This window comes from Lactuca virosa, chromosome 8 (genome assembly GCF_052849685.1).
Source record: "Lactuca virosa cultivar CGN04683 chromosome 8, Lactuca_virosa_CGN04683_v6, whole genome shotgun sequence".
NCBI lineage: Eukaryota > Viridiplantae > Streptophyta > Magnoliopsida > Asterales > Asteraceae > Lactuca > Lactuca virosa.
The window spans coordinates 187,787,915-187,813,719 of NC_136433.1; the positions used below are offsets into that span (position 1 = coordinate 187,787,915).

Genomic DNA, 25,805 nt, shown 5'->3' on the forward strand with positions numbered 1-25,805 from the left:
AAATAGGAATATCGGATGGTGATAGATAAAAGATTTTATGAAACTCTAAACTCGTTTTGTCCTTGAGAAAAAGTAAACGGCAACAGACGTGTAAAGTCGTGAATGATATTGTTTGATGAAGTTGATTCGAAATATGTATATATAACATCAACTTGACAAAATGCCACCGAAAAACTCAAATTAAAACACAAACGCAAAAACAAAGAAAATTCCATTTGCCTTTAAAAGTTTAAAACGATCACCAATGAAAAAAAATCCCCCTCTTCGTCAAGAACAATGCAGTTCTCCAGAAATGTTCATTTATTTCTGTTCTTGTTTGGTCTAGCAATCACACAGTCTACATCCCAATCAACCACCACATGTTGATAATTTTAATAACTTAATCTATGAATGCGGAAGCTTTTTAAGGCCAGACCTTCAAACTCGAATCTGAATAAAAAAATAATAAGAGAAGGAGATTGTGTACCTGCTTCCATTGAAGCTTTTGGATCTGAAGAACAAGCTTGGTTTTCCAGTTGATCTCAAGACAACTCCAAGACCCCTTAGCAATCAGAAAAAAACGAATTTGTGAATTAATTTCGTCCTCTTGGATTTGCTCCTCATCACATATATTTATAGATGAAGATAAACCCTAATGTGAGAGATGGAAGGGATCTTGAGGATCTTGAGTCAAACCGGGAACTCAAGCTACAAATGGTAAGTGAATATCGGTCCATCAACAATCTAATACACTTGCCATAATATTTTGGATTTAAATGATAACAATATATATGTTCATTTATAGAATGGTCCATGATTTTCTAACAATCTCCCACTGGACCATGAATTTATAAATGTACATATAACCATATTAGCGCTTTAATGTATGTTATCATGATATTGGTACCCTTAAACAGTCTTGTCCATTAATCATAATTGTATAGGATCAATGCGGTCTTTGTTACAATTTACGTAACTAAACCATCAATGGTCACATATATAAGTATAACTAACGACATAGATTAAACATAATGCGTGGTCACAAAATCAAAATTGATTTCTGACGAGTTCCTCTTTAACTTGAAATGAGATCAAACTTCAAATAAGTGCAACTAATAATGGAATTAACCGAATTCTTAAGTCTGTACAGAAAAACATAATTGTTCTTAAACCAAAATAAAGCACCCAAAAATAAATTGTAAAACTCCCAATAAACAAAATATCATCAATATTTATCACACCCATGTGTGTAGTATGCTCATGAAAGACCTTGGGAGGTAATCCCTTCGTGAGCGGATCCGCTGTCATGGAGTTTGTCCCGATGTGCTCTATTGCGATTTTTCCATTTTGCACTCTTTCTTTAACAATCAGAAACTTAATGTCAATGTGCCTTGACTTTGTAGAACTTCTGTTGTTGTTGGAATACAACACTGCCGACTTATTGTCACAATACAACTTTAGTGGTCTTTCAACACCAATAATACGCACCCCCGTGACTAAGTTCCGCAGCCATATTGCATGATCTGATGCCTTGAAACATGCTACAAATTCTGCCGCCATGGTGGAAGAAGTTACTAAAGTTTGTTTAGCACTCTTCCATGAAATAGCTCCTCCTGCTAATAGGTAAATGTAGCCTGATGTGGATCGATAACTGTCTTGGCATCCAGCAAAATCAGAATCAGAATATCCAATGATCTCCAAAACATTTGATTTCCTATATGTGAGCATGTAGTCTTTTGTTCTCTGTAGATATCTCAAAACCCGTTTGGCTGCTTTCCAGTGGTCCATACCTGGGTTGCTTAGATATCTTCCCAACATCCCTACAATGAAAGATATGTCGGGACTTGTACACACTTGAGCATACATAAGACTCCCAACAACCGATGCATAAGGAATCTTCTGCATCTCTTTAAATTCAAGGTCATTTTTAGGGCATTGATCGAGACTGAATTTGTCTCCTTTCGAAATAGGGGTGTCTCCTGGTTTGCAGTTTTGCATGCCAAATCTTTCAAGGATCTTTTCAATATAGCTCTTTTGTGATAATCCTAGAATTCCACGAGATCTGTATCGTTGAATTTGGATTCCTAATACAAATGAGGCGTCCCCAAGATCTTTCATCTCAAAATGCTTTGAAAGAAATTTCTTGGTCTCATATAAGACCCCTAAATCATTGGTGGCAAGTAATATATCATCAACATACAAGACCAGAAAGATGTATTTACTCCCACTGAACTTGTGATATACACAATCATCTACTATATTTGCCTCAAAACCAAATGAGACAACGATTTGATGAAACTTGTGGTACCACTGACGGGAGGCTTGCTTGAGTCCATAAATAGATTTATTTAGTTTACAAACCATTTCATTTGAGTCTTTCGATACGAAGTTTTCTGGTTGCACCATATATATAGTTTCATCAATGTCACCATTGAGAAATTGTGACAACCGTCAAAATTGAGTCAAGTCAAAGTCAAACAAAGTCAATAAGTCAAAACCAATCGACTCAATTAACCCTTGTATATTAGGGTTTACACTATGTAATTACTGTACAATGCAATATCTTAATGAGAGAAACATCATTTGGAAAGTTCGTGTGTTGAATTTCCTAAGTAAACATTGAACCAAAACGATAAAACATTATTGCACACTCATCGGGAGTGTGTACGACACTAAAACACGGTTTAACGGGGTTTACGAACCTTGCGTTGTGAAGCCGGACACTCAAATTAATCACAAACGAAACCTCTCTAAATCGTTTTCACTCTATCTCTTTCTATTTGAAATCTCTCCCAAATCTCTCTCAAAAAATTACTTTAACTTTTTGTAATCATTTGGGTCATATCGACCCTTAACCGGGTCAAAAATCGCTTGAAACGGGGTAAAAACGGGTAAAATAGCCTTAAGGACCTGGAACTGAAGCTTCAGGACCGAAGCCTCACATCCGAGGCCTCGGATCCGAAGCCTCTCATCAGGACCGAAGCTGAAGCCTCTCAGGAGACCGAATCCGAAGCCCTCAGACAGCAGCCTCGCATGCGAGGGTCCGAAGTCTCGGCCCCCATCCGAGAGGTCTCGCAGACGGCCCCTTTTTACCGATTTTTCGACTATGACTTCGTTTTAACTCCGTTTTTCATTATTTTAACGTGGATTTTCACCCAAAACTTTATTTTATAAACTAAGGCCCCAAAATATATAAATCTCCAGGGTTTTTATAAAAATGTATTAAAAGAATTGGTGGTTGGACTAATTATTGAGGGAATATTTGTTTTTCCTTATTTTATGACAAAAGCAAGCCGCCACCACCTCACTCTATGATCAGCCACTCTTTCCCACTACTCCTTGTCACCTTAGTGGACCTTTACACCCTATCTCCAGCTCTTCCCACGTTCTAAGAGCTGGAGGATTGGTCCTCTCTCCTCATTCTCCTTAAAAGCCCTTTCATTCTACACTTAGCAACCAAGAACACTCTCCAAAATTCTCTCATCTTTTCTCTCAACTTCAAGAACTTCAAGGCTTTCTCCAGGGATTTCTTTCTTCAATTAGTAAGTATCTTCATCATTCACATAATTATTAAACTCCATTCTACTCAAATCATTGATATCTTACACAAATTCCATCTTATTCGGTGTTAGATTCTCGAATCATCAAGACATCTTCTTAGTGTTCTTGGGTTGAACACTTCCTCTATCTCACTTTCATCTACTGAAATCACATAAGGTGAGTTCATACCCCTACATTTACATGTTTTTCTTAAGTTTTAAGGGGGGGATACAAGTAAAATCATCAAGAAGACAATTAAACTTTTTCTATCAGATTACATCAGAAAAGATAAACTTCGATCACGGACTGTTTTGGTCAACTTAAATATTTTAGTTTTCAAAACTGTTCCAGGTGCAAGTAGTTCAAACTCTTAGCTTTAAAATGGCTACTTGCACATCTCCATATGATGTTTCTACAATTTATGGTGATTTTTACAAAACTGCCTATCATTTCAGAGGCAAACCCGGACCAGTCTATGATTATGAACATTTTCACCTCTGTTAGAGATCACTAAAAATCATGATAAACTTTACGAACAAACTAGACTCATATTCCAAACTCTCAGAATTTGCGGATTTGGATTTAGAGCTTTGATGATTTTTCTATAAATTTTCTAAGAACAGTAACAGAAACTGTATACAACAAAAAGTTGCTGTCAATTTCATTTCACCTTGTAACATGTTGAGCAAGGTGTATATCTTTATGTAATTATATGTTATTGCAATATATGACATTTTATCTTAATATTTAGACACACATCAGTTTACAAATGGATTTGGACATATAAAATATAAAGAATAACAAGTGATTATAATCAAAGTACAACCGATACATTCAAATATTTAATAAACTATTTTGAATATAGTTTGCATACATTACTACGTACTACCCTTGGTTGATAAACTATAATAGGTATAGTTTATGATACATTACATAATACATACATTTAAAAAGGGTACATTTATACAAAGGATATTTTCATTAAGCAAGGTACGGCCATACGGTACCAAGTTTTCATAACACGTAATTCCGTTAATGACTTTATGAAACATTACATAACACATACATTTAAAAAGGGTACATTTATACAAAGGATATTTTCATTAAGCAAGGTACGGCCATACGGTACCAAGTTTTCATTACACTACACGTAAATTCGTTAATGACTTCTGTGAGACATTCGATTCAATTTACAAATAAGTCTTGTATTATAACCAGAGTCTCCTCGAGGGAGAGCGTGATACTTGTGTATAGATCTATATTGGGTCTGACAAACCCACACCTTAGCTGCATGAAACAGCTAGACCGACAGGTCTGGGGTGACAAATGTCATAACATTTCCGACGCCTGAAGAACGTCGTTTCATGCCAACTAGGTCATAGCATGGTTATAATAACTCACATGTGGTATTAACAAACATAGAATTTACGGGGATTTCACTAAAATCAAACGAGTTTATGTCGATTTAAACTTGCATTGTTTTACTATAAGGAACGAACACTACTTGTACATTTCGGTCTTTGGGTTTTAAGACTACATTTACACATTAAGGAAAATATTGGATTTCCTGGAACGAACACTACTTTTACAAGAAAAGGCTTTAATAAACTCACATAAAGTATTAATGAATATTGGAATTTACGGGAACTTCATTAAAATTAAACGAGTTTATGTTGATTTAAACTTACATTATTTATTATAAGTAAGAAAAGTTACTTAATAATACCAAATAAAAGCTTATGAACTCACCAACCTTTGTGTTGACACTTTTTCAAACAACTTGTATTCTCAGGAAATCATTAAACAGGTAAACAAGTGCTTTTGAGGATGGGACGCTAAGGCGTCTACTATTTCATATTTTGTCAACATATTGTAATTGATTCGTAAACATGTAATTCATACAATGATGTAACTTTTTCAATTATATATATGTTGGTTGTGTTTGCTTGAATTACTATTACAATTGTTGTTATGATACTATACATGAAGTCCTCCACCCCCGGACATTTCCGCCATCCTTGGTTTGGGGGTGTGACAGATTGGTATCAGAGCACAGTTTATAGTGAATTAAGTATATCAAACCACATAAGATATACAAACTATAAACACAATTGGGACTAATAGTCTCTGATTTGTGCATTTTTCAAATAAATATACTTTTAGAAAATGAATGGTTTCTTATTAAAAGTATAAATACATGCATACATGCTCACATAGTGTCATAACTAGAAGAACATAAAGTAAAAGAAGAGGAGTTGTACATTATGGGTATGCCTTGGTATATGTAAATCAAGTCTGGGAAGGATATAGCCTGATCAACTATATATGTCCGAGGAGTGACTTGCATATACTGGGGGATAGTCATAATGGGCAACAAATCTAACAACCTAACTACACCCTACAGGGAATACTTTAAGAATCGAATCTAAACACCTAAAAATACTATAGGAGTATTTGGTGATACTATAACCAACTTATGTGAAAACTAAAGACCTCTATTAGTAGGCCTATGATAACTGAGTGCATACGCCAAGGTTATACATAATTAAAGATATTATAGACTCAGAATCTATGACTATTGCTCTACTTCCTGTTCCTTGTTTGGTTGTGGACTTAGAGTAGAGTCATTTATTCGAAAGTCTATTCTATCTCAAATTATGTATAACTGATATGCACTACGTGATTATAGACGTAATTAATAAGGATCACCCCTATAAGTAATTATAGGATTAGGCGTCTATTAATTATCTTTTCTACCCCTATTCTCGCATGAGCAACATGATGTGTAAATTTTAACGCCCGTACAAAACCTACTTCTACCCACTACCATAACTCCGTCTCCAAGACGTTAACAGAAACACCAAGAATAGTTCACTAAAGTGCGAAATTATACATGTGTATATAAATGGTAAGGATATTTACTAAAAGGTTTATCAATGAAATAGGCATGTATTTTATTTCATTGAATATCACTACTTGGTATTACAAACAATTTACAACTGGTAACTCTAAGATTCTTTAGGTGTACCTCGAAGTTATGTGTAATTAAGAAATGATTGACCTAGAAATGGTGAGTCCGCCTTAGGACCTGTTCCTTGTTTGGTTGTGGACTTAGGGTAGACTCATTAGGATCAACAGTCTAATAAAATTTTAATTACACATAACTGGGGGCATGTCAAGTGAATCTTAGGAGTGGATCAGACATGGAACAAATCACAAGATTATAATCAAGTTATTCCTACTAAATTCATAAGTCTATTTATATAGACCTCTGGTATAGAGTCGTCGGCGTAGTCGTGTCGGCAATCTAGAATATGGCTAAATACATAATACAAATTATAATACCCAAATTATACAAAATTTTCTGCATTAAAAATCAATAGACAAATACATAAAATGAAACTAAAAAGGGTATCAAACTATCAAGAGAAAAACACATACAATGTAGATTAACATCCACTAATTATAACAAAATGGCTAAGGATTGTTAAGTCCTCTCTTCTTATAAATAGCTTTGAAGCAAGCTTGCCTAAGCTTCTTTGTTCTTTCTGTCAATTCCATACCTGGCAATTTCTCCATCATCTTCTTGTGCCCTTCTAACGTCTCTATCTCCTCCTTTAATCCCAACTCCTAATTTTTTTTTAAAGGTAGATGCAATATATTTTTCATGTGAGTTCACAAAATTTACAATGAGTTAAGTTTATATAAATATAAATCAGGAGATCGTAGTAAATCAATTGATTTGATGTGGCATATGCCTAGGACCTATGTTTAGTTATAAAGAAACTAACAATTAAAATTTTAGAAAATACCAAAACTACTTTGGTTACCAAGTGCATGAGTAATGTATAGAAGGTTATTATCATAATTTACCTTGGCATTTTCAATGAGGGATTGAAGGCTCTTAAGTTTTCTATGAGGCCATCTGTTTATGTTTAGCTCTCTGCATCTTTTCTTCAACACTGTTAAACTTATCCCTAGTTCCTTTGCTGCCATGATTATCGGCATCTCAAAGTACTTCTCTATCTCTTCAAACTCCAATGGTCTCAATCTCTTTGCCACCTTCCGGCCACCGTGATCAGTGGTGGCAGCACTAGAACTACATGTAGCCTCACCACCGGATTTACAGTCTTCACTGAAACTAACCAATGGTAAATTACCATCCTCCCAACAATCCCATAAGCTTATATCTTCAAGGGGATCAAAATCGTGAAACTCATTTCTAGAAATGATGTTTTGATCTTTGTTAAGTACTGTGGAAACGTTCTGATCGAGCACTTCATGCAATTTTTCCGACAACTCGTAATCATGATGGTTGAGCATGTCACCACTGCAAAAATCCAAAAACTCAAGATAATCAAATCCAACACGATGAAAGACTCTTTTTGATCACTACAAATCCAAACCATGTTTTGATCAATGTCGACAAAATCACTTTTCTGTGCGTAAGATGGTGTAATGAGTGACGTTTATATATACCTGAAAAGATCTTGATGATCAAAGTACTGAAACCAATCGAGGTCATCTATGGGGTTTTGATGATCTGCAGGTGGATCCATCTGTGAGGGAGAAGTTAAAAGTCGCGGTAAGAATGTGATGATTTATATAAGTAAAGTGGGAGAAGTAATTAATAGCAAATTGTTGGGAATGCAACAAAACAAGTTAAGCACTTCTGAAAAATTGATAAATGATTTCGGTAACACTCGCGGAATATAAACTAGTTAAAATTACAAATGAAATTGAATATATATAGTCTATGATGTTATGGTTATTGTGTATCTAACAAATGAAGAGAAAATGAATATATATATATATATTCTTTGAGCCGTAACCTTCTTCTTCAATTCACACACATATACGTATATGTTGCTGCAAATTATGACTTGTGTGCCTCATGCATTTAATGCATCACATGCCTACTGCATATTCTTGACTTTGAAGCTACGTACTAGTTTCCAATTTCCCCAGTAGCACAGTTTTCATTAGAAAGTACTCCAAGTCTTCACACATGAACCAGTTAGAAAGTACTCCAAGTCTTCACACATGAACCAGTTAGAAAGTACTCCAAGTCTTCACACATGCAAATTATGACTTGTGTGTCGCTATAGGTATGTCGTTGGCTCTTGTTAAAAACCTATAGCGACAACAAGTCATCGTAATAGATTAAACCTGTGGTGACGACAAGTCGTCGCTATAGGTAACTAATAAAACTTTATTTTTTTTAACCCCGAAAATATGATTGACAAAATCTATCCGACGAGACCCTCGTAATACCACTCGATGAAATCGAAGTTAACAAAAATCTCCACTTCGTGGAGGAACCAGTCAAAATCATGGATCGGGAAATCAAACGAACGAAACAAAGTCGTATTCCCATCGTGAAGGTCCGTTGGAACGCTAAACGAGGGCCTGAGTTCACCTGGGAACGCGAAGATCAAATGAAACAAAAATACCCACATCTTTTCCCAAACTCTTGATGTCCCAGTCAAATGCAAATTTCGGGACGAAATTCCTTCTAACGGGGGGATGATGTGACAACCGTCAAAATTGAGTCAAGTCAAAGTCAAACAAAGTCAACAAGTCAAAACCAATCGACTCAATTAACCCTTGTATATTAGGGTTTACACTATGTAATTACTGTACAATGCAATATCTTAATGAGAGAAACATCATTTGGAAAGTTCGTATGTTGAATTTCCTAAGTAAACATTGAACCAAAACGATAAAACATTATCGCACACTCATCGGGAGTGTGTACGACACTAAAACACGGTTTAACGGGGTTTACGAACCTTGCGTTGTGAAGCCGGACACTCAAATTAATCACAAACGAAACCTCTCTAAATCATTTTCACTCTATCTCTTTCTATTTGAAATCTCTCCCAAATCTCTCTCAAAAAGTTACTTTAACCTTTTGTAATCATTTGGGTCATATCGACCCTTAACCGGGTCAAAAATCGCTTGAAACGGGGTAAAAACGGGTAAAATAGCCTTAAGGACCTGGAACTGAAGCTTCAGGACCGAAGCCTCACATCCGAGGCCTCGGATCCGAAGCCTCTCATCAGGACCGAAGCTGAAGCCTCTCAGGAGACCGAATCCGAAGCCCTCAGACAGCAGCCTCGCATGCGAGGGTCCGAAGTCTCGGCCCCCATCCGAGAGGTCTCGCAGACGGCCCCTTTTTACCGATTTTTCGACTACGACTTCGTTTTAACTCCGTTTTTCATTATTTTAACGTGGATTTTCACCCAAAACTCTATTTTATAAACTAAGGCCCCAAAATATATAAATCTCCAGGGTTTTTATAAAAATGTATTAAAAGAATTGGTGGTTGGACTAATTATTGAGGGAATATTTGTTTTTCCTTATTTTATGACAAAAGCAAGCCACCACCACCTCACTCTATGATCAGCCACTCTTTCCCACTACTCCTTGTCACCTTAGTGGACCTTTACACCCTATCTCCAGCTCTTCCCATGTTCTAAGAGCTGGAGGATTGGTCCTCTCTCCTCATTCTCCTTAAAAGCCCTTTCATTCTACACTTAGCAACCAAGAACACTCTCCAAAATTCTCTCATCTTTTCTCTCAACTTCAAGAACTTCAAGGCTTTCTCCAGGGATTTATTTCTTCAATTAGTAAGTATCTTCATCATTCACATAATTATTAAACTCCATTCTACTCAAATCATTGATATCTTACACAAATTCCATCTTATTCGGTGTTAGATTCTCGAATCATCAAGACATCTTCTTAGTGTTCTTGGGTTGAACACTTCCTCTATCTCACTTTCATCTACTGAAATCACATAAGGTGAGTTCATACCCCTACATTTACATGTTTTTCTTAAGTTTTAAGGGGGGGAATACAAGTAAAATCATCAAGAAGACAATTAAACTTTTTCTATCAGATTACATCAGAAAAGATGAACTTCGATCACGGACTGTTTTGGTCAACTTAAATATTTTAGTTTTCAAAACTGTTCCAGGTGCAAGTAGTTCAAACTCTTAGCTTTAAAATGGCTACTTACACATCTCCATATGATTTTTCTACAATTTATGGTGATTTTTACAAAACTGCCTATCATTTCAGAGGCAAACCCGGACCAGTCTGTGATTATGAACATTTTCACCTCTGTTAGAGATCACTAAAAATCATGATAAACTTTACGAACAAACTAGACTCATATTCCAAACTCTCAGAATTTGCGGATTTGGATTTAGAGCTTTGATTATTTTTCTATAAATTTTCTAAGAACAGTAACAGAAACTGTATACAACAAAAAGTTGCTGTCAATTTCATTTCACCTTGTAACATGTTGAGAAAGGTGTATATCTTTATGTGATTATATGTTATTGCAATATATGACATTTTATCTTAATATTTAGACACACATCAGTTTACAAATGGATTTGTACATATAAAATATAAAGAATAACAAGTGATTATAATCAAAGTACAACCGATACATTCAAACATTTAATAAACTATTTTGAATATAGTTTGCATACATTACTACGTACTACCCTTGGTTGATAAACTATAATAGGTATAGTTTATGATACATTACATAATACATACATTTAAAAAGGGTACATTTATACAAAGGATATTTTCATTAAGCAAGGTACGGCCATACGGTACCAAGTTTTCATAACACGTAATTCCGTTAATGACTTTATGAAACATTACATAACACATACATTTAAAAAGGGTACATTTATACAAAGGATATTTTCATTAAGCAAGGTACGACCATACGGTACCAAGTTTTCATTACACTACACGTAAATTCGTTAATGACTTCTGTGAGACATTCGATTCAATTTACAAATAAGTCCTGTATTATAACCAGAGTCTCCTCGAGGGAGAGCGTGATACTTGTGTATAGATCTATATTGGGTCTGACAAACCCACACCTTAAAATTAAACGAGTTTATGTCGATTTAAATTTACATTATTTATTATAAGTAAGAAAAGTTACTTATACATTTCGGTCTTTGGATTTAAGACTACATATACATTTTAAGGAAAATATTGGATTTTTCTAAAACAAATACTACTTTTACAAACGAAAGGCTTTTAATAATACCAAATAAAAGCTTATGAACTCACCAACCTTTGTGTTGACACTTTTCAAACAACTTGTATTCTCAGGAAATCATTAAACAGGTAACCAAGTGCTTTTGAGGATGGGACGCTAAGGCGTCTACTATTTCATATTTTGTCAACATATTGTAATTGATTCGTAAACATGTAATTCATACAATGATGTAACTTTTTCAATTATATATATGTTGGTTGTGTTTGCTTGAATTACTATTACAATTGGTGTTATGATACTATACATGAAGTCCTCCACCCCCGGACATTTCCGCCATCCTTGGTTTGGGGGTGTGACAGAAATGTTGTCTTAACATCCATCTGATGTAACTCAAGATTATAATGTGCGACTAGTGCCATGATCAACCTAAAAGAATCTTTTGATGAAACCGGAGAGAATGTCTCTTTAAAATCAATTCCTTCCTTTTGAGTATAGCCCTTAGCTACAAGACGTGCCTTATGTCTTTCCACATTACCTTTTGAATCCCTTTTGGTCTTAAAAATCCATTTGCAACCAATAGGCTTTGTACCTTCAGGTAATGGAACAAGTTCCCAAACTTTATTGTCTTGCATGGACTTATACTCCTCGTTCATGGCATCAATCCACTTTTGAGAATTTGAACTTTGCATGGCCTGAGAGAAGTTGATTGGATCATTTTCAATAATTCCATCTGGTTCTTCATTTTCTTGGAGATATACATGGAAATCCGAAGGGATTGCACTTCTCCTTTCTCTAGTGGATCTCCTAAGTTGAGGTTGTCGAGGTTGTTCATTATGAACAAGAGAGTGAATAACATTGTCTTGTTGAGGTTCCTGAATTACTTCTTCTCCGACAGGCACATTAATTTGTGTATCGTCAAAAGTAACAGTAGGAATCGAGATTGATTCCTCCTCAAAGTCAATGTCTCTAACCTTATTTCTCCCCCCAAACTCAACATCCTCAAAAAAGCGTTGCAGTTCCTGTTTCAAAAATTGATTTTGTTGCAGGAGCATAAAACTTATAACCCCTGGATCGTTCAGAATAGCCAATGAAGTAGCTGCTAACGGTTTTGGAATCTAATTTCTTTTCATTCGGCCTATAAGGCCTTGCTCAGCTGGACATCCCCAAATACGAAGATGAGTTAAACAAGGCTTTTTCCCTGTCCAAAGCTCATAAGGTGTTTTAACAGCTGCTTTAGTTGGTACTCTATTAAGAATGTAAGCTGCAGTCTTAAGTACTTCACCCCAGAGTGACTCTGGTAAAGTAGAATGACTTATCATACTCCTTACCATATCCTTAAGAGTTCTGTTGCATCTTTCAGATACACCATTCATGCTAGGCGAACCTGGCATTGTGTATTGTGGGACGATTCCACATTCCTCTAGGAATTTAGCAAAAGGTCCTAGACGTTGTTCACCCGATCCGTCATATCTACCATAGTACTCACCACCACGGTCAGATCTAACACATTTAATCATTTTATTAAGTTGGTTCTCAACTTCAAGTTTAAAAGATTTGAACACTTCCAGTGACTGAGATTTTTCATGAATAAGATATAGATACCCATAACGTGAGTAATCGTCTATGAATGATATAAAATATTGTTGACCATTCCAAGAAGCCGAAGGGAATGGTCCACAAATATCTGTATGTATCAATTCTAAGACATCTGAAGACCTGGTGGCATCTAATCTTTTGGTTTTTGTCTGTTTTCCTTTGATGCATTCAACACAAATTTTCAAATCTGTGAAGTTGAGGTTACTTAACACTCCATCTGACACAAGCCTATCAATTCTCATTTTTGAGATATGGCCTAAGCGTTTGTGCCATAGTGTTGCTGAAATTTCATTATTTAATTTTCGCTTAGTACCACGTGAATCCACGTGCAAGGTTTCATTATATGAAGTAACAATATCAAGCATATATAACTTATCACAATACGTTAGAGAACCAGTACCGATTGATGGGTTTTGAGCATTCTAACACTTCCTAAGTGTACATGCAACCCTAATAACCTTGGATCTATGTTTGTCTAATTATCATGCAAAGTTGAATTCCAAGGTTATATTCCTATCTAGCGTACATGGGGAACAAATTTTAACTTGCATGAAAGATAGAATAACTTACCTTGTTGTTGCTTATGATCCTTGAAACCTTGTGAGCCTAGCACCCCAAGTGTGATGCCTCAAATGCTTCACACAACACCAAATGCTTTTGGAATGACTTTAGAGAGAATACACACTTCTAAAATCGGCCTAGCCCTCTTGTTTCTTATGTGTAGCCAATTTTGGTGGAGAATGGGTTTCTTATATAGTGTTGACACATCTAGGGTTACACCATGTAAACCCTAATGTGTCATGACTCTTCATTTCCATGACCCATGGGTTTGTAACTCCCATGGAGCATCCTATGGGTGGAACCCAACTTGATAATCCATGGAGCCTCTTAGCTCACTATATAAGATATGGAAGATTTACATAATCTACCTATATATTTAATTAGTTATCTTTTGATCACTTAATTAATTCTAAATTAATTCTTGATCAAACTAATTAAATAATATTATTAATATATTAGAACTTATAATATATTAATAAACCATAAGTGTTATTTCTCTCATTTTAGTTTATCCAATTGCATGGTGCCATGCAACCCAAATGGACCATGTCGGGTCGGGTCAAGTACATACCAGAAATAGTTATGGACTTAGACACCTTATCCAACACTCTCCCACTTGGATAAGCCTATAACTATAACTGCAATACTTCAGGAACCGATCGGCAATCGTAGCTCTTTCAAGGTCTCTCGGAACTGAGAAGATGATGATACGCCATTTAAGATAAGTGATCATATAATCCTCTGTTCTAGATATCAGCCGGACAAATACATGGAACAATGTCTTACTTTGTGTCCAGCAGTTTGTTTCCCGATTTCCGATTTGTTTGACATAGAACTCAATTGAACACATCAACTTAGTTCTGACCGGGCCCGGTACATAGGTCAAAACAAAATCATCGAGGGGCCCAGATATCAGCTTCTAATCCAAGAAGGAACAGACAAACTTCGACTCATATGTTTGTTCTACTACTCATTGAATTATACACAAGAGCACGTTTTATAACATCGAGTTACCAATGCGTTTTCGTACAATCAATGCATAACCAACTCATAAGTAACAAATCATATATCTAGGTTTGAAGACTTATATGATATTACCGTCTCACGATCACTCGAGATAAATTCCATGAAGTGATTCCAGTGAGCGTGGGTTGAGTCCAATGCTCAGAACTTATGAGCACTCATGAGTGTTGTAGCCATGTCCAACAACTTAGACCTCTGCAACCAATCATGACAGTCTTGATTCATACCTACTTCCGACATATGACCGACTGTGGAGGTTCGAATAATATGAACTAGGGTACTCTGTGTTGACAAAACCCTCTGGCTGACTCATGTAAACATCCTCAGCCAACTTTCCATTAAGGAAAGCGGTTTTGACATCCATTTGCCATATTTCATAGTCATGAAATGCGGCTATGGCTAACAGAACCCTAATAGACTTAATCTTGGCCACTGGAGAAAAGGTCTCATCATAATCAACTCCCGGAGTTTGTGAGAAACCCTTTGCAACCAGTCGTGCCTTATAAGTGTGTACATTACCATCCATGTCGGTCTTCTTCTTGAAGATCCATTTGCACCCTATAGTCTTACGACCTGGTACATTCTCAACCAAGTTCCAAACTTGATTGTCATACATGGACTGTATCTCGCTGTCCATTGCCTCTTTCCACTTGGCTGACTCAGGGCCTGCCATGGCTTCCGCGTAACTGTTAGGTTCATCTAGACCTATCAGTGTCTCATCACTGATAAGTGTATCACCTTCCGCAGTAATATGGAATCCATAGTAATGCTCATGTGCATTCCTAACCCTTGTGGAACGCCTCAGAGGTACAGACTTGTCAATTGGCTCAACAGGAGTTTCCTCCTCAAGTTGAGTGCTAGGGTTTGAAGTTCCTTCACCACTTGACTCTTGAATTTCTTGAAGGTCAACTTGCCTCCCATTGTCTCCTTGTCTTATGAACTCTCTCTATCTCGAAAGAAAGCCCTCCTAGCTACAAATACCACATTCTCACTAGGTCTGTAGAAGAGGTAACCAAAGAATTTATGTGGGTAGCCTATGAAAATACACCTCTCACTTCGAGGTTCGAGCTTATCATGAGTCTCGCGTCTCCCGAAAGCCTCGCAACCCCAAATCTTAATGTGGTCTAGTTTGGGTACTTTACCAGTCCACATCTCATGAGGAGTTTTGGCAACTTTCTTTGTGGGAACTAGATTAAGGATATGGGCGGCAGTCTCTAAGGCATACCCCCAAAATGAGATTGGTAGCGAAGCTCGACTCATCATGGAACAAACCATATCCAACAAGGTTCGATTACGCCTCTCAGCTACACCATTCAACTACGGTGTCCTGGGAGGTGTCAATTGTGAGACAATCCCACATTCCCTAAGATAGTCGAGGAACTCTGAACTAAGATACTCACCACCTCGATCGGATCGAAGCATCTTAATGTTCCTGCCCAATTGATTCTCGACTTCGTGTTTAAACTCTTTAAACCTCTCAAAAGTCTCTGACTTATGCTTGATTAAGTAGACATATCCATATCTACTGTAATCATCAGTAAAAGTCAAATAATAACGATTAGCATCCCTTGTGGCATGTTTGAAGGGCCCACACACATCCGTGTGTATAAGATCCAACAAACCTTCACCCCTCTCACAAGAACCTGTGAAGGGTGACTTTGTCATTTTTCCAAGTAAGCATGATTCGCAACTATCATCTGACTTTAGGTCAAATGACTCCAATACTCCATCCTTTTGGAGTTGGCCTATGCGTTTCTTGCTTATATGTCCAAGACGACAATGCCATAATGATGCTTTATCCAAGTTATTATCATTAACAGAATCAATACACAATACATTATTTCCTAAGTTATCAACCACAGATACAGTTTCATACACACCATCATAAGGTAATGCTTTAAAATAAAGAACATTATTAAAGAAAGCATTAATCGAACCAACTTCATTATCAAATGAAAAGGTGAAACCTTGTTTATACAATGCATGAAAGGAAATAATATTTCTTGCCATTTCTAGCGAATAACAACATTTATTCAAATCTAAACTAAACCCACTACTTAGCGATAAAGTATAAACTCCAATCTTGGTGACAGGTAAAGCTTTCCTATTCCCCATGATTAAGTTTATTCTTCCATGCTCCACATTCTCACTTCTTCTTAGTCCCTGCAAATCAGAACAGATATGAATACCACAACCGGTATCAAGGACCCAAGAGTTAGAATGGGGTGAGTTATTAGATAAGATAATTTAAATACCTGCATGGTTGGGTTTAACTTTCCCATCCTTCATATCTTGCTGGTACTTTGGGCAGTTCCGCTTCCAATGTGACTTTTCATGGCAATAGAAGCATTCAGCCTCTTTAGGGTCAGAAGAAGGAGTGACAAAACCTTTCTTGGTTCCACTTGAAGAAGAGCCATCAAGGGTCCTAGCCTTGGTACCCTTCGAAGAGCTCTTCCTCTTCTTCCCTCTACCTTTCCCGATTGCCAAAACCGGGGCGGAGTTTGGAGTAGGAGTGTTAACAACCGACTTACCCTTAAGACCTGTTTCTGCGGTCTTGAGGAGTCCCTGAAGTTTGCTGAGTGTGACATCTTCCTTATTCATGTGATATGTCATGCGGAATTGATCATAGCACGATGGTAAGGAGTGCAAAATGATATCTATTGCAAGCTCCTCAGGGAAGTTCACATTAAGCTTCAGCAACCGATCCACATACCTTTGCATTTTCTGCATGTGGCTCGTGACGGATTCCCCGTCCTTCATCATGGTTGTTATGATAGAGCATATGATTTCATACCTCTCTTGTCGTGCACTTTGATGTTATCTTTCCATCAGATCTTGGTGCATTTCAAAAGGGTAGAAGTCCGCATAGGACTTTTGGAGTTCCGCTGTCATGGTGGCCAACATGATGCATGCCACTTTTGTAGCATCCCTTTCATGTGCCCGGAAGTCAGCGATCTCCTGGGGAGTTGCAGTGGTCTCATCAATTTCCTTAAGCTCCTTGTCAAGGACATATTCTTTGTCCTCGTAGCGGGTAATCATCCTGATGTTTCGGATCCATTCATTGAAGTTGGATCCATCAAAAGTGACTTTCCCACACAAGTTCATAAGGGTAAAGGAGCCATTAGGATTAGAGCCAGAAGCAGCATTGTTTGAAGACATCTGGAAAAAGAGAACAAGATTAGTTTAGATATTAAGAGAGTCCTTAATAAAACACCCAAATGTAATATTAAGGCTAGGATCCAATCACAATATATTATAACTTAGAAGAGGTATGCCATAATCCAAGCTATAACATATTTGAAAGGTAGGTGAATGACGATTCACCAATTTCCACCATGAAAAACGAAATATAAATATTAGGTTTTTAATTGGTTCTTAGAAATTCCTAGATTCTTTTGAGATTCAATGAATTTTTCAAAGGCATGTTTCAATCTCGAGTGTGCCCTCCAAGTTTTGTGACTGGGATACCGAGGATCACAAAACGAGGTGTGAAGTAACCATGCAAATCACTTGGTACCCTCAAGGTTTATCACTCAATCGATGTGTCGGTAAACCACACACGCTCCACCGATGCTATGGTAAACCTTAAGTCACCCTTTACCTACCTTGTTAAGTCCAAGTTAGTGTGTCGGTTAACCACACACGCTCCACCAACAACTTAAACAAAGTGTAAAGTGTAATTTCATGGATTAGCACCTTATTCACATTTTCCTTAAGTAACTAAGATTGGGAATTTAATAAAAGAATTTAGTTACTTTATAATATTCATCATACTTTTAATGAGAATTTATAAGTCCTTGTCTTACCCGTTCGGCTAACGACCCTCCACCGATCAAGGAAGCGGTGGGTGAGAGTGGACACCCATTAAGTTGCCATTTTATAGGCAACAACCTTATACCCCCCTTATAGACCGGCTTCGTGAATGAGGCGTACTAGCGGTAAGACGACTTGACGTTATACATATATATATATATTAGTAACTTATAATATTATAAAGTATAAGGGTTGAATTTTAACTTTTAAAATTCTAAGGGTTGGAACTAAAGTTTTAATCAAGACTTTACATGTTCCAAAACTTGAGGGCAAGTTTTGTAAACTTCCAAAACTTTTCATTTCTTATAACTTATGAATTAATTGAGTAATAAAAATGAAGACTCTTCATTTTTATAACTCTTGTGTTCTTTTAATGGCTTTAATAAAAGTGAGACTTTTGGTTTTCCATAACTTGAGGACAAGTTATGGACTCCATTAAAACACATTAGGATCATGAATTAAACTACCATGAAGGTTACAAACAATTCCTATGATCATCTAATCTTCATAAGTTCAAGAACATGAATATGAAAACTTTCAAGAATCAAAAATCACACTTAAAAAAACTTGTAATTTTAATAATTGCCATTGTAAATGGATTAGCATAAACATTACACCATCTAAAACAAGCTTTAAAACATCAAAACAGTTTAGGGTAATGTTTCTAGTCCATTTCCAGCAACAAATGTGCAAACATTCATACGAGCAGAAAACAGAAAAACGATTTTTTTTCAAGCTGTTTGCACACAAAAAAACAACAAACGAACCTGGCTCTGATACCACTGATGGGTTTTGAGCATTCTAACACTTCCTAGGTGTACATGCAACCCTAATAACCTTGGATCTATGTTTGTCTAATTATCATGCAAAGTTGAATTCCAAGGTTATATTCCTATCTAGTGTACATGGGGAACAAATTTTAACTTGCATGAAAGATAGAATAACTTACCTTGTTGTTGCTTATGATCCTTGAAACCTTGTGAGCCTAGCACCCCAAGTGTGATGCCTCAAATGCTTCACACAACACCAAATGCTTTTGGAATGACTTTAGAGAGAATACACACTTCTAAAATCGGCCTAGCCCTCTTGTTTCTTATGTGTAGCCAATTTTGGTGGAGAATGGGTTTCTTATATAGTGTTGACACATCTAGGGTTACACCATGTAAACCCTAATGTGTCATGACTCTTCATTTCCATGACCCATGGGTTTGTAACTCCCATGGAGCATCCTATGGGTGGAACCCAACTTGATAATCCATGGAGCCTCTTAGCCCACTATATAAGATATGGAAGATTTACATAATCTACCCATATATTTAATTAGTTATCTTTTGATCACTTAATTAATTCTAAATTAATTCTTGATCAAACTAATTAAATAATATTATTAATATATTAGAACTTATAATATATTAATAAACCATAAGTGTTATTTCTCTCATTTTAGTTTATCCAATTGCATGGTGCCATGCAACCCAAATGGACCATGCCGGGTCGGGTCAAGTACATACCAGAAATAGTTATGGACTTAGACACCTTATCCAACACCGATAACATTTGAATTTAAAGACAAACTAAATTCACCATTTCCAAAAGATCAATAATAACCAGATTTATCCAATTTAGAAACAGAAACCAAATTGCTTCCAAAAGACGGTACAATGCAAGTGTCTTGAAAATCCAAATAAAAACCAGTATCTAGTAATAAACGAAATGTGCCAACTGCTTTGACTTCAACCTGCTTGCCATCACCCACATAGATGTATCTTTCAGCATCATTTGGTTTTCGGTAGTTCAGGCAACCCTGCATAGAAATACTTACGTGAGTAGTAGCACCAGAGTCTATCCACCAAGTATTTCTAGGTACAGAAACTAAATTAATTTCAGAACAGACCAAAGCACGAATTATACCTTTCTTAACTCGCCAATTGTGGTATTTTGGACAATCCGACTTCAAATGACCAGGTTCTTGACAAAAGAAGCATTTAGGAGGTCCCGATTCCTTTTTCTTTTGATCATTACCTAAATGTTGTTTCTTTTGCACTGGTCGCTTAGTAGCAGCTTCTTTTCTCTTTCTTTTGCCCTTACCTTTAGAGGTACTAGCAAAATGAGCACTCTCAGTTGTTTCCTGCTTCATCCTTTCTTCTTCTTGCACACAAAAGGAAATGAGCTCATTAAGAGTCCATTTGTCCCTTTGGCAGTTGTAACTGACCTTGAACTGGTTAAATTGTGCTGGAAGAGAAAGCAACACCAAATGGACTAGAAAATCATCAGAAATTTCTAGTTTCAATGCCTTAAGTTTTGAAGCAAGATGAGACATTTCCATGATGTGCTCCCTTATGTTTCCTTTGCCTTTATACTTCATTGAAATCATCTTTTGCAAAAAAGTACTTGTTTCAGCCTTATCATTTTTTGTAAAACGTTGTTCAATTTCAGCAAGAAAATCTTTAGCATTAATAGACTGCTCATTTGCACCTCTAAAAGCTTCTGGAACGCCGCGCTTAATGATCATTAGACTCATGCGATTTGAGCGATCCCATTTTTGAGCATCCCTTTTGTTCTCCACTGAACTTGTGGCGGTAAGGATGGGTTGCTCAATCCGAAGTGCAAGGTCAAGATCCATGCAGCTGAGAACTAACATAATGTTCTCTTTCCATTCCTTAAAGTTAGTCCCATTAAGGACTGGAATGTGATTCAAGTTGGAAGATATTATGCCACAATTAGCATTTGCTGTATTTCAGAACAAAATATTAATTAGTTTTCATGCTTATTAAACCATAATTATAATCAATAAAATTCAAATTATGACATCACAAGATATCAACACAACATTAATATCAAGTCTTTGGACAACATATTAACTTGTAAGAGATATCTTGTTTAAGTAGTAAAAAAATATTGACAATAAAATATGTTAATCAATAAGCCCCTCTTTGGATTGACTGATTAATCACATGAAACCCAAAAATTATCATATATTTAACACTATATATATGTGTTTATCCGACCAAATATTAACCTACCCTTGGGTCGATTAATATTCGCATTGACAACCACATAAACCATAAAAAAAATTAATAATAATATATGACAATAAATCATCCCATCTAACAAGCCCCTCTTTGGATTGACTTATTAACGACATGTAACCAAAAAATAATTGTCGCATATTCATTATCATATTCGTGTTTATTCGTCAAAATATCAATCTACCATTGGGTCGATTGGTATCCGCAATAATAAACACATAAACCGTAATATTTAGATTCTTAGAAAATTAATTTTCACAAAAAACATCACTTTGCGTCAATAAATTTGCCAAGAAAATAAATAATGTCATAACTGAATTTATTGACAACCAAAATAATTTCATAAAAAACTGATAATAAATTCAAATATCATTAACAGTGCTTATCGAATAAAAAATGTAACTCTTTAATTAAATTGCATGCACACTAACGTAATTAAATTGTAGACATGCTGACAACAATAAACATTATCACATAAAAACTGCTTTCTTAAATCATATACACAGCAAAGTCAAATAATAATAAAAGCTAAGAGAATATATGTGTATTATATGTACAGCTCAAAACGAGAGATAATATAAACACAAGGGCTAAAGGCATTTATTTATTTTAACAAAGTGCATGTATATGTGGTCTCCAAAACAACTTACGACTTCAAGACAAATTACAATCCACAAATATTTGCATGTTAATTTAAAGTTGTATTGGCACAAATAATACTTATTAATTTTATCTAATATGTACATAAGCAAAAATATCAATAGCCATTCACAAAAGACAATATATATATATATATATATATATATATATATATATATATATATATATATATATATATAACATAATACATAGCGTTCGCATGACAGACTTTAATAGTCACTATCAAACTTATTAGTCAAACATTTGTTTGGACAATTGTAAAGCAATGTCACTAACAAAAGGTAAAAGCAAATAGTACATGAATTTAACAACTCAAACAAAGATACTGTGCCTTTAATACGGATAATCGTAAAATATTTGAAGTTTTACTTTTCTTTTGGAGCAAGAAGCAATCTCCAGTAGCAAAAATACAAATATATATTACATCCTTCGTTATTCATCGACAGTCAAAGAAAAATCAAGCATCTGATGAAATAAATAGTTCTCGACGTAACGAAGAACAGGTATGTTTCAAATATAATGTTAGAGATCTTAAACCAACAGAAAATTTCTATTATCAAATTCGAGAAGGCTCTGATACCAATTGTTGATAATTTTAATAACTTAATCTATGAATGCGGAAGCTTTTTAAGGCCGGACCTTCAAACTCGAATCTGAATAAAAGAATAATAAGAGAAGGAGATTGTGTACCTGCTTCCATTGAAGCTTTTGGATCTGAAGAACAAGCTTGGTTTTCCAGTTGATCTCAAGACAACTCCAAGACACCTTAGCAATCAGAAAAAAAACGAATTTGTGAATTAATTTCGTCCTCTTGGATTTGCTCCTCATCACATATATTTATAGATGGAGATAAACCCTAATGTGAGAGATGGAAAGGATCTTGAGGATCTTGAGTCAAACCGGAAACTCAAACCACAAATAATAAGTGAATATCAGTCCATCAACAATCTTATACACTTGCCATAATATTTTGGATTTAAATGATAACAATATATATGTTCATTTATAGAATGGTCCATGATTTTCTAATACCACAAACACCACCGCCGATGACACCACCACCATCACAAAAGCCGCCAACGTAACCAAACCCGGATGCCAAAGCCAATGTGGAAACGTAACCATTCCATATCCCTTCGGCATCGGTCCTGGTTGCTTTCTGAGCGAATGGTTCGAAGTAACATGCAACACCACTTTCAACCCTCCAAAACCCTTCTTCGGTCGTCTCCAAGTTCTTGAAATCTCCGATTCCACTTTCCGAATCACTAACAAAGTGGCAAGTTCATGTTACGATCCATTCGGAAATCTCACAAAAACAATCCCGTTTGGACAAATCTAGGCTGGACTTCACCCTACACGTTCTCCCAGAAAAACCAGTTCACCGTAATCGGATGCGATGATTTCGCCTTGTTCTTAGGCCCAAAACAAGCAGATTTCACCAGCGGTTGCATCACATTGTGTTCATGACCTGAGGAGGTGGTCAACGGGTCGTGCACCGGCGTCGGATGCTGCAAAACATCGATACCAAAAGGACTCAAATACTACTACACTGATGTTGCTAGTATGGTGTCTAATCACACCACAGTTTGGTGTTTTGATCCTTGTACTTACGCGTTTATGGGTGAGGAAGAACGGTTTACATTTCGTGGGGTGTCGGATTTTAAGGACCCGGATTTCATTAACAGGACCAGGGCTAATGTTCCGATATTGGTGGACTGGGTGGTCGGGAACTTGAGCTGCAGCGAGGCTAGAAACGCCGGCGTCTTGGCATGCCAAGCAAATGCTTATTGTATCGATTCTGATACCGGAGCTCTGGGATACAGATGCAATTGTAATCAAGGCTATCAGGGTCAACCATATCTTGATCCAGGCTGTCAAGGTTAAATCTTTCTTCTATTACTATTAAATAAACATGAATTATACTAATTTTGTGTTTGATCTTCACAGATATCAATGAATGTGAAGATCCCAACAGTAATGTGTGCGACGGGATCTGCACCAACACTCCCGGAGGTTATTCGTGTTCTTGCAAAGATGGCTACGTTGTAGATGGATTTAGCAACGGTCGAGGTTGCATTGCTGAAACTTCGGAGTTCCCAGTTATTAAATTCTCCCTAGGTAATAAACCAGCTGAAATCTCATCGCTTTTGTGTTCTTAAATGGATCATTCGGTACTTCAGTTGACTGATCAAGTGACGTCGATCTATCGATGGATTGGTTGAAAAATTGAAATATTCGATTCTTATTCATCTTTCATTAATTAATGTGGTATCATGCAAGCATGCAGGTATGGGATTTGGTTTTATGGCCCTTTTAGTCGGAATAACATGGCTGTATTTTGCCTTCAAGAAGAGGAGTCTTATCAAACGCCGACAAAAACTGTTTCAGCAAAACGGTGGTTTACTTCTGAAACAAAGAATCATAAGCAACGAAGGCAGCGTTGACTCAACAAAAGTGTTCACTGCCGTAGAGTTAGAAAAAGCCACCAACAACTACGCTGAAGACAGAATCTTGGGTCGTGGTGGCTATGGAACTGTATACAAAGGTATTTTTAGCAACGATCAAGTCGTTGCTATAAGAAGTCTCGTGTAATGGATGACTCCCAAATTGAACAGTTCATCATGGAAGTCATTATCTTAACACAAGTCAATCATCGGAATGTTGTCAAGCTCTTGGGATGTTGTTTGGAGAGTGAGGTCCCGTTGCTAGTTTATGAATATGTTTCAAATGGAACTCTCTTTAATCATATTCATGATAAAGGCACAAGTTGGTTATCATTGGAGAATCGTTTAAGAGTAGCTGCAGAATCGGCTGGTGCACTTTCATATCTTCATTCAGCAACATCAACCCCCGTGATTCATCGAGACGTGAAGTCTGCAAACATATTATTAGACAAAAATTATACAACAAAAATCGCGGATTTTGGGGCATCAAGATTAGTCCCCATAGATCAAACACAAGTTACAACACTAGCTCAAGGAACTTTAGGGTACTTGGATTCTGAATACTTCCACACAAGTCAGTTAACTGAAAAGAGCGATGTTTATAGCTTTGTAGTTGTGTTAGCTGAGCTTTTAACAGGGAGAAAACTGTTGTGTATGGAAAGATCCGAGGAAGAAAGGAATTTGACGACGTATTTTGTAATGGCGCTAAAAGAAAACCGTTTGTTTCAAATTCTTGATCCTAGAGTTGTAAGGGAAGGAAGCCTAGATCAACTTCAGGATGGTGAGCTTGTGAAAAGATGTGTTAAGCTTACGAGTGATGAGCGACCTACGATGAAAGAAGTGGCCACTCAACTTCAAGGTTTGCGGAAGTTTACTCAACATCCATGGGCGAATCAAGGGGATGAAGAAAACACGAGCTTGATACACACCAAGAAAGAACAAGAGGATCTTTATGGTGTGTCGATTAATCCGTATTCTACTACAGTTGCACTCTCTTCGGGTTTTAATATCGATAGCAGTCTCGTTTATTCAACACATGTTCCCCGATGATACGAATCGGAACCATGGAAAATATAAATAGCATGAGCCCATTGTTGGTTCATGGCTTTGTCATTTTCGTTT

General features: G+C 36.4%; 1 pseudogene; it reads left to right on the top strand.

Annotated features, from left to right (window-relative positions):
- Window positions 1–276: 276 nt before the first annotated feature.
- LOC145131137 (wall-associated receptor kinase 2-like) lies at window positions 277–25,733 on the top strand (annotated as a pseudogene).
- Window positions 25,734–25,805: the final 72 nt, after the last annotated feature.